General features: G+C 36.6%; 1 protein-coding gene across 2 annotated transcripts in view; it reads right to left on the bottom strand.

Moving 5' to 3' along the window:
- PLCB1 (phospholipase C beta 1) overlaps nucleotides 1-19,214 on the bottom strand; it is an 863,926-nt gene that overhangs the window by 683,328 nt on the left and 161,384 nt on the right. The gene's annotated exons all lie outside the window — the stretch shown is intronic.

The following is a 19,214-nucleotide window of genomic DNA, read 5'->3' as shown; positions in this document are numbered from 1 at the left end:
AGCAACCCCATGGACTGCAGCCTACCAGGCTCTTCCGTCCACGCCCAGCAAGCCTCCTGGGACAGATGAACATTTTGGGTGGCAGTGCTCATCAATAAGCTGGGGATACCCTATCTCCTTCTTTATTCACATCACAAATTTTATATTATTAAACATTCCTGACACCTGTAACACAATGCTAAATATATGTACACAAATTTATAAATTTATGTTCGTATTACATTAAATAATATTATATCATAGGTATAGTATATGTCAGTATTATAAATAATACACAAATATATGCATAGTGTATAGTGTTAGTTGCTCAGTTGTGTCCAACTCTACAACTCCATGGACAGTAGCCCATGAGGCTCCTCTGTCCATGGAATTCTTCAGAAATATATGCATACATAAATATAAATATATATATATATAATATTGAAGTGTGATCCTTTGGAGTACAGGATAAGGAAAGTCACACATGAACAGGTTAAAAAAAAAGAAATAGCACAGTAAAAATTGGCTACTGATTTCTGAAGAAAATACATTCATCTGAATCTTACTTATCACAAAAATTTAATAAAGTCCTGTAGAACTTTTTTAAAGGTAACTATTAAAACAAAAGATGAAAAATACAGATCTGGATATATATCAGTCTTATAGGTCATTTGAATATTTTTTTCATACATAGAACAAATGGAAGAATTATAAAGAAAGCCACGGATAATTTCAACAGGAAAAGGTTTTTCAAATTCTTTAGGCTAAACCATCGTATGTCTTAAAAAGAAAACAGGAAGTCAGGAAGATGTTTTACTACAAATCTAATAGATAAAAGGGTTATTATTATTGTGAAGAGATCCTCTCAATATAAAGAGCTCTGGACCTCTGGAGTTGCACTGAAGTAAATCTTTTAGGAATATTCACGATCTCTAACATATAATAGGTACTATATACTTATTTTTTCAATAATTAACACTTAACCAACAAACAAGGAAATGGGTAGAGAGCACACACATACAATTCACAGGGAAGGCAATGTGCAGGATCCACATGTGGGGTGCCGTGGGTGCCCCTGCTGATCCCCATCACCCAGCTCTTGAGTGTTGCCCGCTGACAGCTCCTAGTGGCCCTTTCTGAAAATTGCCTTCAACCAAATGTGAGCTGCCTCACCCAGAACCAACAGAACTTCAGCTAATCAGTGACTCTTTTGGGTGAAAGATGTCCAAGCAACAGGAGGAGGTAGAAAAACAATGTATGGTACTTTCATAGACTAGAAAGAAATCATTCAAATAATTTTTGCCAGAATACCAAATAATATAGAAGTATGGTCATTATAGGGCTTCCCTACTGACTCAGGTGGTAAAGACACACATATACATATAAAACAAACAAGAACGTATATTTGGGGAAACATTAACAGAGCAAAACAAGTGAAGCATCTGCTTTATGGCATCAATAAAATTCCTTGAAACAGAAGTATATAAATAATGAATCAATAAAATTCCTTGAAACAGAACTATATAAATAATGAAAAGACAAGGCCAGAGGATGAGATAAAACAGACAGGCAGAAATAATATCAGAGCTGAATAGTCAAACAAGACAACAGTAAGAAAGAAAGAACCATAGCAAAATTAGTCTTTGCTACAAATAGGGTGCCTAATTGTCAGAGCAGAAAAATTAAACCACTGATACAGAAAAAAAAATCTTTTAAACTCAGAGTGTTTTTATTTTAAAAAGATAAAATCAATGGGAAAGAAGATAACAAATATGAAAAGTACACCCAAATAGTGCAAACTGATACTCCAGAGGCTAAGGCCAGATAAATCCAGCAGGATTAAGAATTAAGGAAAAAGCAGATGGAAACGTTTCCAAATCTGTCCATCTAAAATAATTCCTGAGATTCCAAGTGAAAGTTATAAAATATTATCAATGTCAATACATATGATAACGACTTGATTTTTACAAAAATACTTCAAGGGGATTAAAAAAAAAAGTCCTTAGAACTTTCAGGAAGGTAAAAGCAGCAAGAATTTCTTACAAAGAAATAAAAATCAGGATAGCTGCACTTCTTTTATCACATAACAGGTCAACAAAGTTTCAGAGAGAAATGCCTGTAATGAAAGAGTCTATAGAATTATCCAAGTACTTTGGCAAAATTAATAGAATGATATTTTGATATGCATGAGAACATCAAATTTAATATATATGAAATATTTCTCAAAAGTATTAAAATCTATATTCTAGTCAATAGATACAAATCAAAATTACAGCTTCAGAATGGGGGAATTGTGATAAAAAGATGAAAAACTGCTGTACAGCAGAAATTTAACACAACACTGTAAATCAACTATATTGAATAAGATTTTAAAATATAAATGTTTGTTTAATGAAAGGCTGAAAGAGTAACCAATTAGATTTATTATCAGATTTTATGTTACTTGATTCTAAAGCCAAAGTGACTCAGTTATACATACATACATATATATAAGTGTGTATCAGTTCAGTTCAGTTGCTCAATCATGTCCAACTCTTTGCAATCCCAAGAACCGCAGCACGCCAGGCCTCCCTGTCCATCACCAGCTCCCGGAGTTCACTCAAATTCATGTCCATTGATCAGTGATCCCATCCAGCCATCTCATCCTCTGTCGTCCCCTTCTCCTCCTGCCCCCAAATCCTCCCAGCATCATGGTCTGTTCCAGTGAGTCAACTCTTTGCGTGAGGCGGCCAAAATATTGGCATTTCAGCTTCAACATCAGTACTTGCAATGAACACCCAGGACTGATCTCCTTTAGAAGGGACTGGTTGGGCCTCCTTGCAGTCCAAGGGACTTTCAAGTGTCTTCTCCAACACCACAGTTCAAAAGCATCAATTCTTTGGCGCTCAACTTTCTTCACAATCCAACTCTCACATCCATATATGACCACTGGAAAACCATAGCCTTGACTAGACCGGCCTTTGTTGGCAAAGTAATGTGTCTGCTTTTGAATATGCTACCTAGGTTGGTCATAACTTTCCTTCCAAGGAGTAAGTGTCTTTTAATTTCATGGCTGCAGTCACCATCTGCAGTGATTCTGGAGTGCAAAAAAATAAAGTCTGACACTGTTTCCACTGTTTCCCCATCTATTTCCCATGAAGTGATGGGACCAGATGCCATGATCTTCATTTTCTGAATGTTGAGCTTTAAGCCAACTTTTTCACTCTCCTCTTTCACTTTCATCAAGAGGCTTTTTAGTTCCTCTTTCTGCCATAAGAGTGGTGTCATCTGCATATCTGAGGTTAGTGATATTTCTCCTGGCAATCTTGATTCCAGGTTGTGCTTCTTCCAGCCCAGTGTTTCTCATGGTGTACTTTGCATAGAAGTTAAATAAGCAGGGTGACAATATACAGCCTTGACGTACTCCTTTTCCTATTTGGAACCAATTTGTTGTTCCATGTTCAGTTCTAACTGTTGCTTCCTGACCTGCATACAGATTTCTCAAGAGGCAGGTCAGGTGGTCTGGTATTCCCATCTCTCTCAGAATTTTCCACAGTTTATTGTGATCCACACAGTCAAAGGCTTTGGCATAGTCAATAAAGCAGAAAATAGATGTTTTTCTGGAACTCTTTTGCTTTTTCCATGATCCAGCAGATGTTGGCAATTTGATCTCTGATTCCTCTGCCCTTTCTAAAACCAGCTTGAACATCTGGAAGTTCATGGTTCACATATTGCTGAAGCCTGGCTTGGAGAATTTTGAGCATTACTTTATTAGCATGTGAGATGAGTGTAATATATATAGTTAGTTGCTCAGTCATGTCTGACTCTCTTTTCTTCCCCATGGATTATAGCCTGCTGGTCTCCTCTGTCCAGGGGACTCTCCAGGCCAGAATACTTCCCTTCTCCAGGGGATCTACCCAACCCAGGGATCGAATACAGATCTTGTACATTGCAGGCAGATTAATCCTGGGTTTGATCCCCTGGAGAAGGGAAAGGCTACCCACTCGCATTTTGGTCTGGAGAATTCCATGGACTATATAGTCCGGGGGTTCCCTGGCGGCTCAGACAGTAAAGCATCTGCCTGCAATGCAGGAGACCCGGGTTCGATTCCTGGGTCAGAAAGATCCCCTGGAGAATAAAATGGCAATCCACTCCAGCATTCTTGCCTGGAAAATCCCATGGACATAGGAGCCTGATAGGCTACAGTCCATGGGGTCGCAGAGTCGGACACGACTGAGCATACAGTCCATGGGGTCTCAAAGAGTCAGATACGACTGAGTAACTTTCACATATATATATATATATATATATATATATAAAATACATATATTATTTATATATATGTATTCTTTTTCATATTCTTCTCCATTGTGCTTTACCATAGGATATTGAATATACTTCCCTGAGCTATAGAGTAGGAACTTGCTTTTATCCTTCCTATACATAATAGTTTACCTCTGCTAATTCTAAACTCCTAACCCTTCCCTTCCCCACCACCTCTTCATTTTGGCAAACACAAGTCTGTTCTCTGTACCTGTGAGTCTTTTTTTTTTCCCCCCATCAGTTCAGTTCAGTCGCTCAGTCATGTCTGACTCTTTGCGACCCCATGAATCGCAGCACACCAGGCCTCCTTGGTCCATCACCAACTCCCGGAGTTCACGCAGATTCCCGTTCATCGAGTCAGTGATACCATCCAGCCATCTCATCCTCTGTCGTCCCCTTCTCCTCCTGCCCCCAATTCCTCCCAGCATCAGAGTCTTTTCCAATGAGTCAACTCTTTGCATGAGGTGGCCAAAGTACTGGAGTTTCAGCTTTAGCATCAGTCCTTCCAAAGAACACCCAGGACTGATCTCCTTTAGAATGGACTGGTTGGATCTCCTTGCAGTCCAAGGGACTCTCAAGAGTCTTCTTCAACACCCAGTTCAAAAGCATCAATTCTTCGGCACTCAGCTTTCTTCACAGTCCAACTCTCACCTCCATACATGACCAGTGGAAAAACCATAGCCTTGACTAGACAGACCTTTGTTGGCAAAGAAATGTCTCTGCTTTTGAATATGCTATCTAGGTTGGTCATAACTTTGCTTCCAAGGAGTAAGCATCTTTTAATTTCATGGCTGCAGTCACCATCTGCAGTGATTTTGGAGCCCCAAAACATAAAGTCTGACACTGTTTCCACTGTTTCCCCATCTATTTCCCATGAAGTGATGGGACCGGATGCCATGATCTTCATTTTCTGAATGTTGAGCTTTAAGCCAACTTTTTCACTCTCCACTTTCACTTTCATCAAGAGGCTTTTTAGTTCCTCTTCACTTTCTGCCATAAGGGTGGTGTCGTCTGCAAATCTGCATATATTTTTTTCCATAGATATGGTGACTCGCATTGTATTTTAGATTTCACATATAAGTGATATATGGTATTTGTCTTTCTCTTTCTGACTTACTTTGCCTAGTATGATAATCTCAGGTCCCCCATGTTTCTGCAAATGGCATTATTTCTAAATAAACATTTGTCAGTTGCTTACTAAATGTGAATAAAGACTTGTAAATATGGTGACAAAACACATTTCGAAGAATACTTGAAACAAAAGAGCAACTGAAACTGGGAAATTATTCGACATGTTATGGAGAAGGCAATGGCACCCCACTCCAGTACTCTTGCCTGGAAAATCCAATGGACGCAGGAGCCTAGTAGACTGCAGTCCATGGGGTCGCTAAGAGTCGGACACGACTGAGCAACTTCACTTCCACGCATTGGAGAAGAAAACAGCAGCCCACTCCAGTGTTCTTGCCTTGAGAATCCCAGGGCCGGGAAAGCCTGTTGGGCTGCTGTCTATGGGGTCGCACAGAGTCGGACACGACTGAAGGGACTTAGCAGCAGCAGCAAAGACATGTTAATATCTTTATTATACAAAGAACTTTCCTAATTTAAGTATAAACAGAAATATGGGCCATAAAGAGGAAATTTAAACTAGATTCTCAAATTACTATGAAATATTTTATAAAGGTTCAGTGTTGTTCATTATCAAGGCATTTGAAATTAAAACAATAATAAGAGATCACTTATTAACTTTCAATCTTAAAAAATTATACTAGTTAGTAGAAGGAAACACTTGGTGTAATATATACTCTTAGATATAACTGTGAGAGTCTAACTTTGTATCACAAGTTGGAAATTATTAATAAGTTTAAAATGGTCATTTCATCTCTAATGATTTTGACATGAAAAGATTTATAAACGTGGATGATCTTAAAAAATATAAATATTCAAAAGTATGACTTCATTTAAATATATGATATATTTATCATATCTGTATGTAAATATCATGCAGTCATTAAGAGAATATAGTGAAGTTCATTAAATTTGGGGAGAGGTGTTCATAATAAGCTATTATAAAAAGATGAACACAGCATATTTTAACATGTAGTACAATTCTGTTTTACAATATCGACTTCATTAAAGTAATGAAAAAAAATGTTTCAAAAGTTAAGGGCAAGATTATCTTTTGGTGGTGAGTTTATGAGAGATGCTTATTTTCTTCTTTATACTTTTATGTATGGTGGCAAAGATCACCAGCTGTTCCCGTAGTAACAGAACCACTAATTGTACCTAAGTACATGACTATCTGAAATTAAGACTAAATTTTCCAGTTTCTGTTGTGTGACTGAGCATATATTAATGCAATTTACATGGAAGCAATGTATAATACCTCTAAGAATGTCCAGAATATTCTTCTCTCTATTCTACTCCTCGCTGAAAGGTAACTGTGAAGGCTGGAGTGGAAGCAGCCGTATTAGATCATGAGGCAAAAGCAGTGTTTGATGAGGGCAACATAATACATGAAAGGAGTCCAGGTCCTCAGTACCAAAGGCACCACATCAGCTCTTGACTGTTTATCTCAGAGTAATGTGGGACAGAAATAAATTCTAATCTAAGACATTTGAATCTTTTTTATAGCAACTAGATGATATTCTTACCAATATTCACACTTTTAAAAATTTCTACCAGAAAACCTTATTAATTTTATGGGAGAAAATATAGTTTCAAAATAAAGAGAAATGGAGGTTTAATTGAAAGCAGCTTGTCTGACAACTTGGATGCACATAGTCAAAAAATAAAACAAATTATAAACTTATGATAGATTATTTTCTTTTACTTTGCTTGTTTATTTTTTAAACAAGTAGATTTGAGGTAGTAAAATCTATCTACATACTTCCTCCATATTGTTGATGTCATTTTCTTTGCTGGATATAGCAGAAAATAAATGTTATTTCATTGATAACCAAAAATATGAACAAAGAGTTGACAAAATAGCTTCCTGATGAAGAAAGGAAAAGAGAATATGAGTTATACTTCGTGATTGTCTGTCAATGCAAATTTAAAATATCAGATGACTTTAAAGCTGACAGCCAAAGAGCTCTCTTACCCAACATGGCTAGCTGACCTAACCTACGTCAAATAGCCTGGAGATATATATATGTATATATACATATAACCTTGTCCCCAAAAGAGGCAATAAAAACCAAGATTAAGATCATAAGGGAGAAAGCATGATTTACATGATTTTAGGTTGCTTATGTTTCATCTTTATCCTCTTCTCCCTTTTATTATAACTAAAAACAGCAGGAAGGACAACATTAATGCTTGACATACAGTTGATTCCCACAGTAGGTATTATCTATGCTGCCAGAGAAACTGCTGCATAAAAATGATACATTCTGATAGGAGATCACAGCAACCCACATCAAATGCAAACCAATGTACATAACAGTTACAAGGTATTAAATATGAAATGAAAACCTGAGCATTTGAACACCAAATTTTTAAATGGCTTTTTAAAACTTCCTGGTTAGATTTTACTATGATAGTTTACCTAAAATTTTCTTTTTAATGAAAATAATTAGTGGCTGTACAACAAACATACTAGGAAAACACAAAAATAAAGTGAAAAATCAAACATCTCTAAATTCTGAATTATTAAGTAGATAGCATTTAGAATACTGCCTGTTACAGTAATATATATGCAATACCTTCCACAATTAGAATGGTAAAGGATTAAAGGAAGGGAGTATTCTAAATGGAGACAAGCATATCAGTTATTATTTGTTAACTTAAAAGAAAAATAGGACAAAGTAAAAGGGAATAATTGAAAACAAGCATACCAAAATAAAATAAAATAAAATAACAGCAGGCAACATCTTCATCCAAATTCTACCTATATTTTTGAGAATTTTTAAGGCCAAAGACACAAAGTCTATTTGGAAATGAATTGAGGGGAAAAAAGAAGGGCTACCTAATTGAAATCTCTGTGTAGATATTTAATTTTGGATGTGTGAAGATTTATTGGTAAAATGAGTCTGACAGTTTAAAGTTACCCAGTAAACAAACATCGTCACTTCACATGCACGTTTAAAAATCTGATCTTTGCTGCAGAATTATTTACTGAGGAGAGTTCTTGGTGTCTACAACAAAATGATTTTCCAAAATAATTTAATCAAACGGGAGAATAAAGAGAAATGGAGGTTTCTCAGAAAAACAGGAAGAAACTGCTTTTACAAGATCCCTACAGAGAAAACAAACTTACGGTTACTAAAGAGGAAGAAGGTGAGGGGCTAAACTAGGACTTTGGGGTTAATAGACACGTACTTATATATATAAAACAGATAAACAACAAGGGCCTACTGCATAGCACAGGGAACAATATTCAGTGTCTTGTAATAATCTATAATGGAAAAGAATCTGACAAAGAATATATATATAAAACTGAATCATTTTATCTGAAACACTGTAAATCAACTACACTTAAAAAAGAAAAAAAAAAAAAGAGTCCTAGGTTTACTTAGATGACTTTTTAAAAAACATAAATAAAAAGTCCCAGTGATTTTAAGAATGGCTGCCTACATATAACCCTTGAGCTTCCTAAAGTACCGCACCTCTTCTTAAACTGACTGTCCTTGATAAGCTGTTCTGTAGATTTCCAACAGGATGTTGCTTTCAGAGCTAAATGTATATTTTCAAAAGAAAGATGCTAACATTGTTTACCTTGATTTTTTAATTCAACAATGCCATCTTACTGCAAAATGAGACATTTTCAGTGGGGAAAATGACTTTATTCAGAAATTTAATGTGTGATCCAAACAAAGAAGTCAATTTGGCTTGCTCTGCGGCCTGTCTGTGGGGAGAACTGCTACTCTGGTTCAGGCCCTGGCCAAATAGTGTTGAGTCTAAAAAAGAAAGAAAGAAATCCATCTTCCTTCACAGTTTTTTTATTTGTAATAATTAAATGCCTAATGTTCAATGACTTAGGTCAAACAGGGTTTCCAAGGGGAACTTAATACAGAAAGTTGGATTCTGAAGAGAAATAAAATTTAATATTTATAGTTGAGATACATATTTTTTTATATTTGCACAAGTGTTTATGTTTTCTGGAAAGTGATAGAGATTGAATATGTAAAATCAAGAATTTTTTTTGCAGTTATCTAATTCAGGTTAAAGTGAAAGTGAAAGTGAAGTCCGCTCAGTCATGCCCGGACTCTTTGCGACCCCATGATTAGTAGCCTGCACCAAGCTCCTCTGTCCATGGGATTTTTCAAGGCAAGAAGTACTGGAGTACATTTCCTTCTCCAGGGAATCTTCCAACCCAGGGATCGAACCCAGGTCTCTCACATTGTAGACAGATGCTTACCATCTGAGCCACCAGGGAAGTCCCAATAATTATTATCCCAATAAATTATTATCCTAATAATTCAGGTTATTGATTGCTTATTGATATACTATTTAAATTTTAAAAAATTAAACATAATAATCACATAGCTAAAATAGTAAATAGAATGGGATAAAATTAAGAAAATTGTACTCACTCCATCCAGTTCTTCCACTGTTATCTTTACCACATAACCGCTTTTATTATTTTTAAAAAATTATTGTGATATATAACACAAACAGAAAACTGGATTCAAAATGTACAGTTAAAATTTTATAAAGTGAGTGCCCAGAGAAACGGAGCACTGCCAGCACCTCGAAGGACCCGTCATTCGTCCTGACCCTACCCCCTCATAACAGGCAGCCTCCACCCTGCTGCTGCTGCAACTCCTGCAGAGCCTGCGTTACACGCGTCCCTTCACTTCCACCCCTACACTCTATAGTTTAGCTTTTCCCATTTTGTCATTGATATAAATGGACTTATGTACATTTAATGTTATGCATATGTCCTGTAGAGTTCCCTGTATGCAACATTGGGTTTGAAAGATTCATCATACTGAGTGCAGCTGTAACACCATCATACTGAGTTACAGCTGTATCACCTTTATTTTCATCTCTGTTCTCTTCTATGAATATACTGTAATGGGTTTTCCTATGGTAAAAACATACACACTATAACACTGACTATTTTAACCATTTTAAGTATAAAATTCAATATCATTATGAGCATATCATTATATCATAGACTTAAGTCTTTTATATCCAGGTTTCTTTTGAGTGATGTGACTTCCCTTATCAAAGAACGTCTAGATACATGGGAACTATAATATTGAACTATAATATGTGAATTTCTCGTGAATCTTGGAAAGATGTAAATTCTGATTCAGAATATCTAGGCTGGGGTGTGAGCTTCTGTATTACTGACACACTCTCAGGAAGTGCTAACACTGCAGATCTAAGTGCCCAGCTGAGTAGCATAAATGGTACAAAACATTCAAAGCAACTTAGAGAAGCAATTCACAGCAAATCAAGTAAAACAGTCATTCATTTAAAATAATCCGGATTTATTAAGATGCTGCACTCAAAATTTTGTTGTTTAGTCACTAAATCATGTCTAATTCTTCTGTGACCCCAGTGACTGTAGCTCCCTGCCCTGCCCCCAGGAGCTTCTGTCCTGGGATTTCCCAGGTAAGAATATTAGAGCGTGTTGCCATTTCCTTCTCCAGGGTATCTTCCCAAACCAGGGAAGACAACACTCAAAATACCTTATCATTTTATGTAGCTAAGTATGATGGCATCCTCATAAAAAATGACTCTATGTATAGTTTCCATGTGCGCAAAGGGAATAACCTCTTGGAGAAATGCAACATAATGAACAGTGAGCTATGCTTAAGTGCAGTTGAGATCAAGGCAAGGATCTAGCAATCCAAATGCTCAACTCTAGAGACCTTTCATGGAAGGGCCAAGGGTGTGTGGTCACATATGGGATTTCCTTACTGCCCCGGGCCTGGACACAGGTTGAGAAAACTAAACCTGTTCCTGGGGACCACTGTATTGATAGAAAGTGCATCTGAGGTCCGTCCCCAACAGAATCCATTGACTTTACTTACATCATGTTTTAACCAGTGAAACCAACATGTTCCAGACAAAAGTTCAAATGGAAAACATAGAGTTTACACTTTAAATATTATGCAAAATCTCATTGAAGGCCAAAACTCCTCAAAGAGAATGTTTTTATTATAACAAAGCCAAATGAGGAAACTACAGTTGTTGCTGCTATAGATAATACTCATCAAGCCCTTACCAAGTGCTTTTTATATATCTGCTCACTCACTCTCATAGCTGCAGTCTGAGGCAGGTTTCTCAAGCAGCGCTCCACACAGAGTAAGAAGAAGAGAAGAAAATCTAACTGTATCCTGTTATTCTCACATGTAAACAAATGGATACTCAAGGGGGAAAAAAAAATCAATTAGCATTTGAAAGTACAGAAAGTCCTAGCTCTTCACCTGGAGATACTAATCCAGTGTCATTCTGCCTTTCAAATCAGTGAGAATTCCTGCAGAATATATTTCAGAAAGAAAAAGATCTTCCAATTTTAGACATACTTAATTTTAGCTACTTCTTTTTTTTTCTTTAATTGTAATCGTTATTATATATACTCAGCACAGTATTCAATACTCATTTAATATGGCTGTGTCTGTTCATAAGTATAAAGCATTTGAGCAACACTAATTGTGCATTATTAAATTTCAACTGAAAAACCATTACGTGCTGAATCAATATCTTTGAAAATTTCAGATAAAAGAAATAAGAATTGAAAACCTACAGAAGTTTCAACACTCAATATGTGAACAACCCTATAGTATAGTCTTTGCCATCATGTCTTAATCAAGTACTAGTATAATGAATTAAACAGAATTTTTAAGCTACACCCACTTGTAATATTATGTCATGTAAGAGTTAAAAACAATCAACTGATAAACCTGAGTACAGTTGGTTAGTACTGCTGAATTCTTAATAAGCAATAATAATATCCAGGGACAATGATGGTTTCATCTATAATTTATAATCAAGTGGTACAAAATGAGAGATATTTCCCTTCATCTTATATATTTCTCTCTATTCTTCTTGGGAGAATAGGAACTTAGATTTCCCAACTCTGAGGCTTTTTTAAAATGAGGTAAATGCCACATCTAGGTGATTACCTTAACTGGCTAAGAAAATGCTTTTAAGTGTATAGGAGTGGCCCCTATAACATATGCAAAACAAGGGCCAGTAAGACTTCTGCTTAGAAAGAGCTTTTCCTCTTCTGATGAACTAATAATGAGAAGCAAACATAAAGTACTATAGCTGATAAAACAGTACAGATAGAAACTACTGCATCTTTTCTGTAAAACTGTGATTAAGAATTCTGCCTCTTAAGTGTGGCTGGTCACTGCACTTACTGTACTCTGATTCTTTATCTAACAATGGATTTGTTACAGCATCTACATTTGATTTGGGCCACTGATTTCTTTAAACCTTTGATTCAGTAACTTCCTATTATATGACAATAGCTACTTCTTTTCTAAAGTTTTCCTTTCAAAGCATTAAAGGTGCTGGAGTTTTAAACCATCTTGATAATGTGTCTTATCTGACTGCTTACCATTTCCCTTTAGGGTTACAAATCTCACAGCAAAGAAAAATAAATCAAGAGGGAAAAATAAGAATTTCCAACCACAGAAAAGTCAAGGAGGTGTGAATCTTCTTTCTTATCCAGCTTCTTAGAGGCAACAACAATAAAAAAAAGAGAGAAATTGGAAAAGATATGAGACCCTTGACACTGTCAAGAGCTAAGAGTAAAAATATGAAAGAGGCTGTTCAGTTAAATATCCTTCTCAGAAGCTGAGCTCACACAGGAGACTCTACTCGTCCAGACTGCCTCCCCACAGAGACAACACACCACCTTCAAAGGCCAGAGAAGCAGCTTTCTGGGCTTAGGTCAAAATCCTGTACTGATTTTCAGGTTAAGATGAAGGATGAAAGCTGCTTTGGAGAACAAATTATTTTAAAAGAACAAAAACAGATAAACACAAGATACAACCAAAGCAAATAAACAAGAAATGAAACTTGACCCAGTGCAACAGCTCATACAGCTATGAAAATAAGAGAAACTTCTGGTGCAGAGCGTTGCTGTGAGTCACTGTTAAGCTTCAAACACCAATCCTTCCCACAAGCCGATGGGGGAGTCCAAACTTACTGGGAATTTGTGTCCATACCCACAAATCAAGAAAGAAAGAGGCTGAATAAGTTTTCCTTATAGTTTCCCTTGTCTGAGAAATACAGACATGCCTCTGGGTGAGGAACACGATAGAGAATGATTCTCCCTGAAATAAGGGAGGAATCCATCAAGTGTTGCAGAATGAATTGAGAAAGCTATCTCAGGACTGAGGATGCCTGCCTATAGGAAAGGGAGGTACCCCTTGTCCTTGATACAGGACATTTACCAAAGTGTCAGAAGGGAAAATAAACCTGAGAATACAAAGAAAGAATGTACAGGCCCATCAGTACTTCATCCAGCCTTCTTTTTGAAGAAAAACAGAAAGAACTCAGAACTCTCAGCTCTCAAACCATAGCCTGTGAAGGGAAAACACTTTGGTCTCAGATAAAGGAAGGAAGTCCAGACATCACCAATACTTTATTAGGAAAAAACCAGAAAGTCTCAAAAGGACCATTCAATCAAGAAAAGAGCAAAGGAACTATGCAAAATATCCCAGGATACAAGTAAATAAAAGAATGTTTAAAACATCTAGGCATCAAAAACAAATACTGTATCCTTTTGCCGGGGAAAATCAGGTTTTCCTTAGACTTTTTGCCAGGCAACATCTAGTGCTAGAAGATACTGGAATAATGGCTGCAAATGTGACCCAAGAATTTCACATCAAGGTGTAGTTTAAATAAAAGAGTGACACTGGAAAAAACGGAAGCCCTCATGAAACACATCCACTTCTGAACCCTTCTGAAATACATCTTTACATAGACTTTGACCATGAAAGAGAGCCAGTTTAGAGAGGACAGTAAACAATTTAGAAATGCAAAGCCATGGTCAATGGTGGATGGACAATATTGATTTCACTGAAATACAGGATTAAAACTAATCAGACATGGAAATTATAGTTCTAGGACAATGTGATTTTTTAAAAGTCTGATTGTTTCAATGAAAACATGACACAAGTAACAAATACAGAGATGGGGCCAGGTGGAAAGGGAGGGACACACTGGGGGTGAATGTTTTCATGCTTCATAGACAGGCATTCAGTACAAGATCGAAATTTTAAGACTCCATGTTAAAACAGTTTCTTCAAAATGATCCTATTTTTATACAAATATTTTTAATCCTTCTCACTATATTTTTATCTATATATAAATGCTTAGATGTATATTTGGAATGACATTAACCTAATGTTAATGATGGCTATTTCTGGGCGTTAGGATTTCAGGTGATATTTTAAAATTTCATTTTTGTCTTATTTTATTATCTGACAAACATATACATATATACATACATGAATATATGTGTGTGCAATACAAATATAATGCCATGTTTAAAAAAAGGACTGAAAGTAAATATCAGTTCAGTCGCTCAGTCATGTCCAACCCTTTGCGACCCCATGGACTGCAGCACATCAGGCCTCCCTGTCCATAACCAACTCCTGGAGTTTACTCAAACTCATGTCCATCATGTCGGTGATGCCATCCAACCATCTCTTCCTCTGTTATCCTCTCCTCCCACCTTCAATCTTTCCCAGCATCAGGATATTTTTCAAAGAGTCAGTTCTTCACATCAGGTAGCCAAAGTACTGGAGTTTCAGCTTCAGCATCAGTCCTTCCAAATGAATATTCAGGACTGATTTCCTTTAGGATGGACTGGGTGGGTCTCCTTGCAGTCCAAGGGACTCTCAAGAGTCTTCTCCAACAACACAGTTCAAAAACATCAATTCTTCGGCACTCAGCTTTCTTTATAGTCCAACTCTCATATCTATACATGACTACCGGAAAAACCGTAGCTTTGAGTAGATGAACCTTTGTTGGTAAAGTAATGTCTCTGCTTTATAATATGCTGTCTAGGTTGGTCATAGCTTTTCTTCCAAGGAGCAAGTGTCTTAGCTTCATGGCTGCAATCACCATCTGCAGTGATTTTGGAGCCCCCAAAATAAAGTCTCTCACTGTTTCCATTGTGTCCCCATCTATTTGCCATGAAGAGATGGGACCAGATGCCATGATCTTAGTTTTCTGAATGTTGAGTTTGAAGCCAACTTTTTCACTCTCCTCTTTTACTTTCATCAAGGGCCTCTTTAGTTTTTCACTTTCTGCCATAGGGTGGTGTCACCTGCGTATCTGAAGTTATTGTGGAAAGTTGTTAATGCTGGCTCTTTATCATCTAAAATAAGTTTTTATATGAAAAATCTCAATCAGTTTCTCCTGTCTTCACTCGTCACATCTATTAATATAGGATTATTTGTCTTGTATTTCCTTTTCTATCACTTTCAGTAGTGTTTATATATGGAGATATATTTACATCTTCTATGTTGTTACCCCTTGAACTGTTGTTATCTGAATGTCACAGATCAGGAAACAGGCCTGTCCAAGTACATCTTATACAGAAGAGGTGACGTCAGAACCCAGATCTGTCTCAACCCATAGTGTTTTTACCATATTATTTTAGAAATAATTTATTATCTTACTCTATTTTTTCTAATGAATCCATGTAGAAAGCTAATACCTTTGAAATCTACTGAAAATCAAATTCATGAAATAAGTGGAAAATTTTAATATTCCTAAAATCCAGTATTTTGAAGGAGCTTTGAAAAATTCGTATAGAAGGGAGCACATGGGAGGCAATTCTTTGACTTGGCTCAGCCACGGGGCAGTTTGCCTGCTTATAAACAGTCTTAGGGCTTCCCAGGTGGTTCAGTGGTAAAGAATCCACCAGATAATGCAGGAGACGCGGGTTTGAACCCTGGGTCAGGAAGATCCCCTGGAGAAGGAAATGGCAACCCACTCCAGTATTCTTGCCAAAGAGATCCCATGGACAGAGGAGCCTGACAAGCTACAGTCCATGGGCTCAGAAAAGAGTCGGACACAACTTAGCAACTCAACAACAACAAACATTTTCAGTCTGGATGCTTTGAAGCAGCAGAGTGGGAGCATTTCACTGAGCAGGGCCTCCCTACATTACCACCAAGTTGGTAATTTATTTTCTACTGTGAACGTTTATAAGCAAATTACTGTTGCCAAATGGCATATATGGAAAATATAGCCCCCATTTTGAAATGAATCAAATTAACAATCAGAAATGAGTTTAAAAAGCAATTCATTCTTGCCAGTTTCAATTTCTGAGACATTCAGATTGAAGTCCATTGGAGCCAAAAGTAAGTAGCTGTTCATTAATATTAATGAAATAAAAAGCCAAGTCATAAAATGAGAGATAAATACTAGGAAATGATTATATTACCCACCAAATATCTTTAAATATGAATTTGGTTATTTGCCAACCTCCCTTATTAAAATTTAGTTCATCCAACACTAATGATGGTAATTTCTAAAGGGTAGAAATTGAGGCAATTTTTCTTACCTGTTTGATCATCTTTATTTTCTATTTATTACTACCTCTTTAGCTGGTTTCTGGAACTGTTTTCATGTGTTTATTGTCATTGCTTAACTCTTATTTGTTCTCCTTTGAGTTTCAAAATTCTGTCACTGAGTGAATAATTCCCTTGAAAACAGGGAAGTCACAGATGCACTGTATCTTCATCACCAGATGTTTGGCATTCAGAGGAGCACAAATGCATAAGGTACCAAAATGGCTATGTATGAATTACAACACTGTCAGTTTCAGCATTTAATTCATCAGACACTTTAATTTTTTATTTCTTAAACTAAAAGTTGTCACCCCAAATTTGAGGCAAACATAAGGCACTAAACTCCTGGTATCTGACAGAAATGGTATCGGGACATATTTCTAAATCGTTCAACGCTGTCAACAAACTCTAACTTTGGAGAAAATAGTAGAAAAAAATCTAGAAAGTAGTTCAGATTTTTCCAATTTGAGTGTACTCAAGGACTATTAGGAAAACATATTTTCATCAGGAATTACTGTTGTTTCCGACTTAAGAGCACAGGAGAGAGAAAAGTCTTATTAAGACTGCTATTGAATTGGAGAACTATAAACATGGTAGTTGGAATCATTCTGCTGTACCAATTGCCCCTTTGAACCAGGACTGTTGATTCCTACAATAAAACCGCTTATTATCATCTTCCTTTTTCCCTCTCTTTTCTATCTTCCCAAGATGCTGTCTGACTAACAAAACATACGCCATTACCTGCATTATTTTTTACTGTGCTAATCATATATTAGTCCAATTTTCTAGCTCACACATGCCAAAGCACAATAACGTGCTCTCCATATACCTAGTACTCTCCTTCCCAGTACAAAAATCAATCTATCCAAATAAAATATATTCTTAGGTAGAGATTCTTGCTTTTCTTCCCTAGACTCAGATCTTAAAGGGCAAGTATTGGGTGTTTCTCAAATCACTGAGCTCATTTTTTTTTTGTTTGTTTTTTTGTTTCAAATGCTGTCTAATCAAGGACTTTAAAGAATAAAACTGTAGATCACCAGGCAACTGAGTGATATTATGCAGGATACAAAAAAAAAAAAAAAGTTTGAAAGAAACCAAGGCACATAACAAACTGTTCTTAGTCATCATTCCTTAAAAATTCTTCCCTATCCACCTCCTCCATCTTCAGAGCTTAGGTAGGTGGCATGGGCTGCTTGATAAATGTAGACTAATTATATAACTACACTTCTCCTTTTACAAGATGTTATACCAGAGTCACCTCATTTCTCCCCTGTTTTGTAAGCGAGTTGTAGGATATGTAAGCCCATAGCAGTGGCAGCAGTGTTAAGTCACTCAGTCGCGTCCGACTCTGTGAGATCCCACAAACTGCAGCCCGCCACGCTCCTCTGTCCATGGGATTCTCCAAGCAAGAATACTGCAGTGGATTGCCATTCCCTTCTCCAGAGGATCACCCTAATCCAGGGATCGAACTCAGGTCTCCTGAACTGCAGGTGGATTCTTTACCATCTGAGCCACCAGGGAAGATCTACTTAAGCCCATACATCTACATTAATATTAGTTTTATTTCTGTCTTTTGATTCCAAGGCTTTCAAGCTCTAATTTTACACTTTTAAGGACAACTTTCTTTGAATACAAGACACTCTGCCCTGCCTTTTTTTCTATCAATCAAACAATTCATAAGCCAAGCTCTCTTATACCCCAGCTATTTTATATGCTATAGTTCTTAAATAATCTTATGCAGAAATGTCTCTACCTTAGATCAAATGAGTCAGAAAGTAATAACAATGTAAGAAACAAGGACAAACCATAGTTTAAGGCAACATGCATTGTTTTCTTTAAAATAATTTAACCCTAATTTTTAAGTTTTAATTAATTTTAGAATATGGTTAATTCTCTCAAGGGTGGCAATAAAGCAATGTGATTTTGTGACTATACTGGGGAGGGATGCAGCAAAGTCTTCATGAAAGCTCAAGACATATACAACAGATGGCCAGAAATTTCAACCATGTAACTTGCTACTGAATGCCTTAAATGTTCATGTTATACAATTGACAAAAAAATGATGAGAAGATTAGACCAAATCCCAGGGGGTAAATGGGAGTTAGCCAGAATGTTATTATTTCCATCTCTCTCTCTCTTTTTTTTTTTCCCTGACACTTCTTCTAGGCAAACCAAAGCTTCAAAGGGAATGATTCCTACCACCTTCAGTGAAACTTATTGTAAAGAAAAAAATTTAAATAGCAAACAAAACACAATGGTATGGCAAGTAACACATGGTCCTGGTTGAAGAATGTTCAGTGTTTAGGTACAATGCATTCTATTGTGTGGCACAGGGGTTGGTGTCCGCTGTGGATAATTTCTTCCATATTTGCGTAGGTTTGTTTTGCTCTATCAGCAGAAGTGGTACAAGATGAGACTGAAGTCAGTTATATAACA

The sequence above is a fragment of the Capra hircus genome, chromosome 13 (assembly GCF_001704415.2).
Source record: "Capra hircus breed San Clemente chromosome 13, ASM170441v1, whole genome shotgun sequence".
Lineage (NCBI taxonomy): Eukaryota > Metazoa > Chordata > Mammalia > Artiodactyla > Bovidae > Capra > Capra hircus.
The sequence above is the reverse complement of the archived record's forward strand: the minus strand, read 5'-3'. Positions and strand labels throughout refer to the sequence as shown.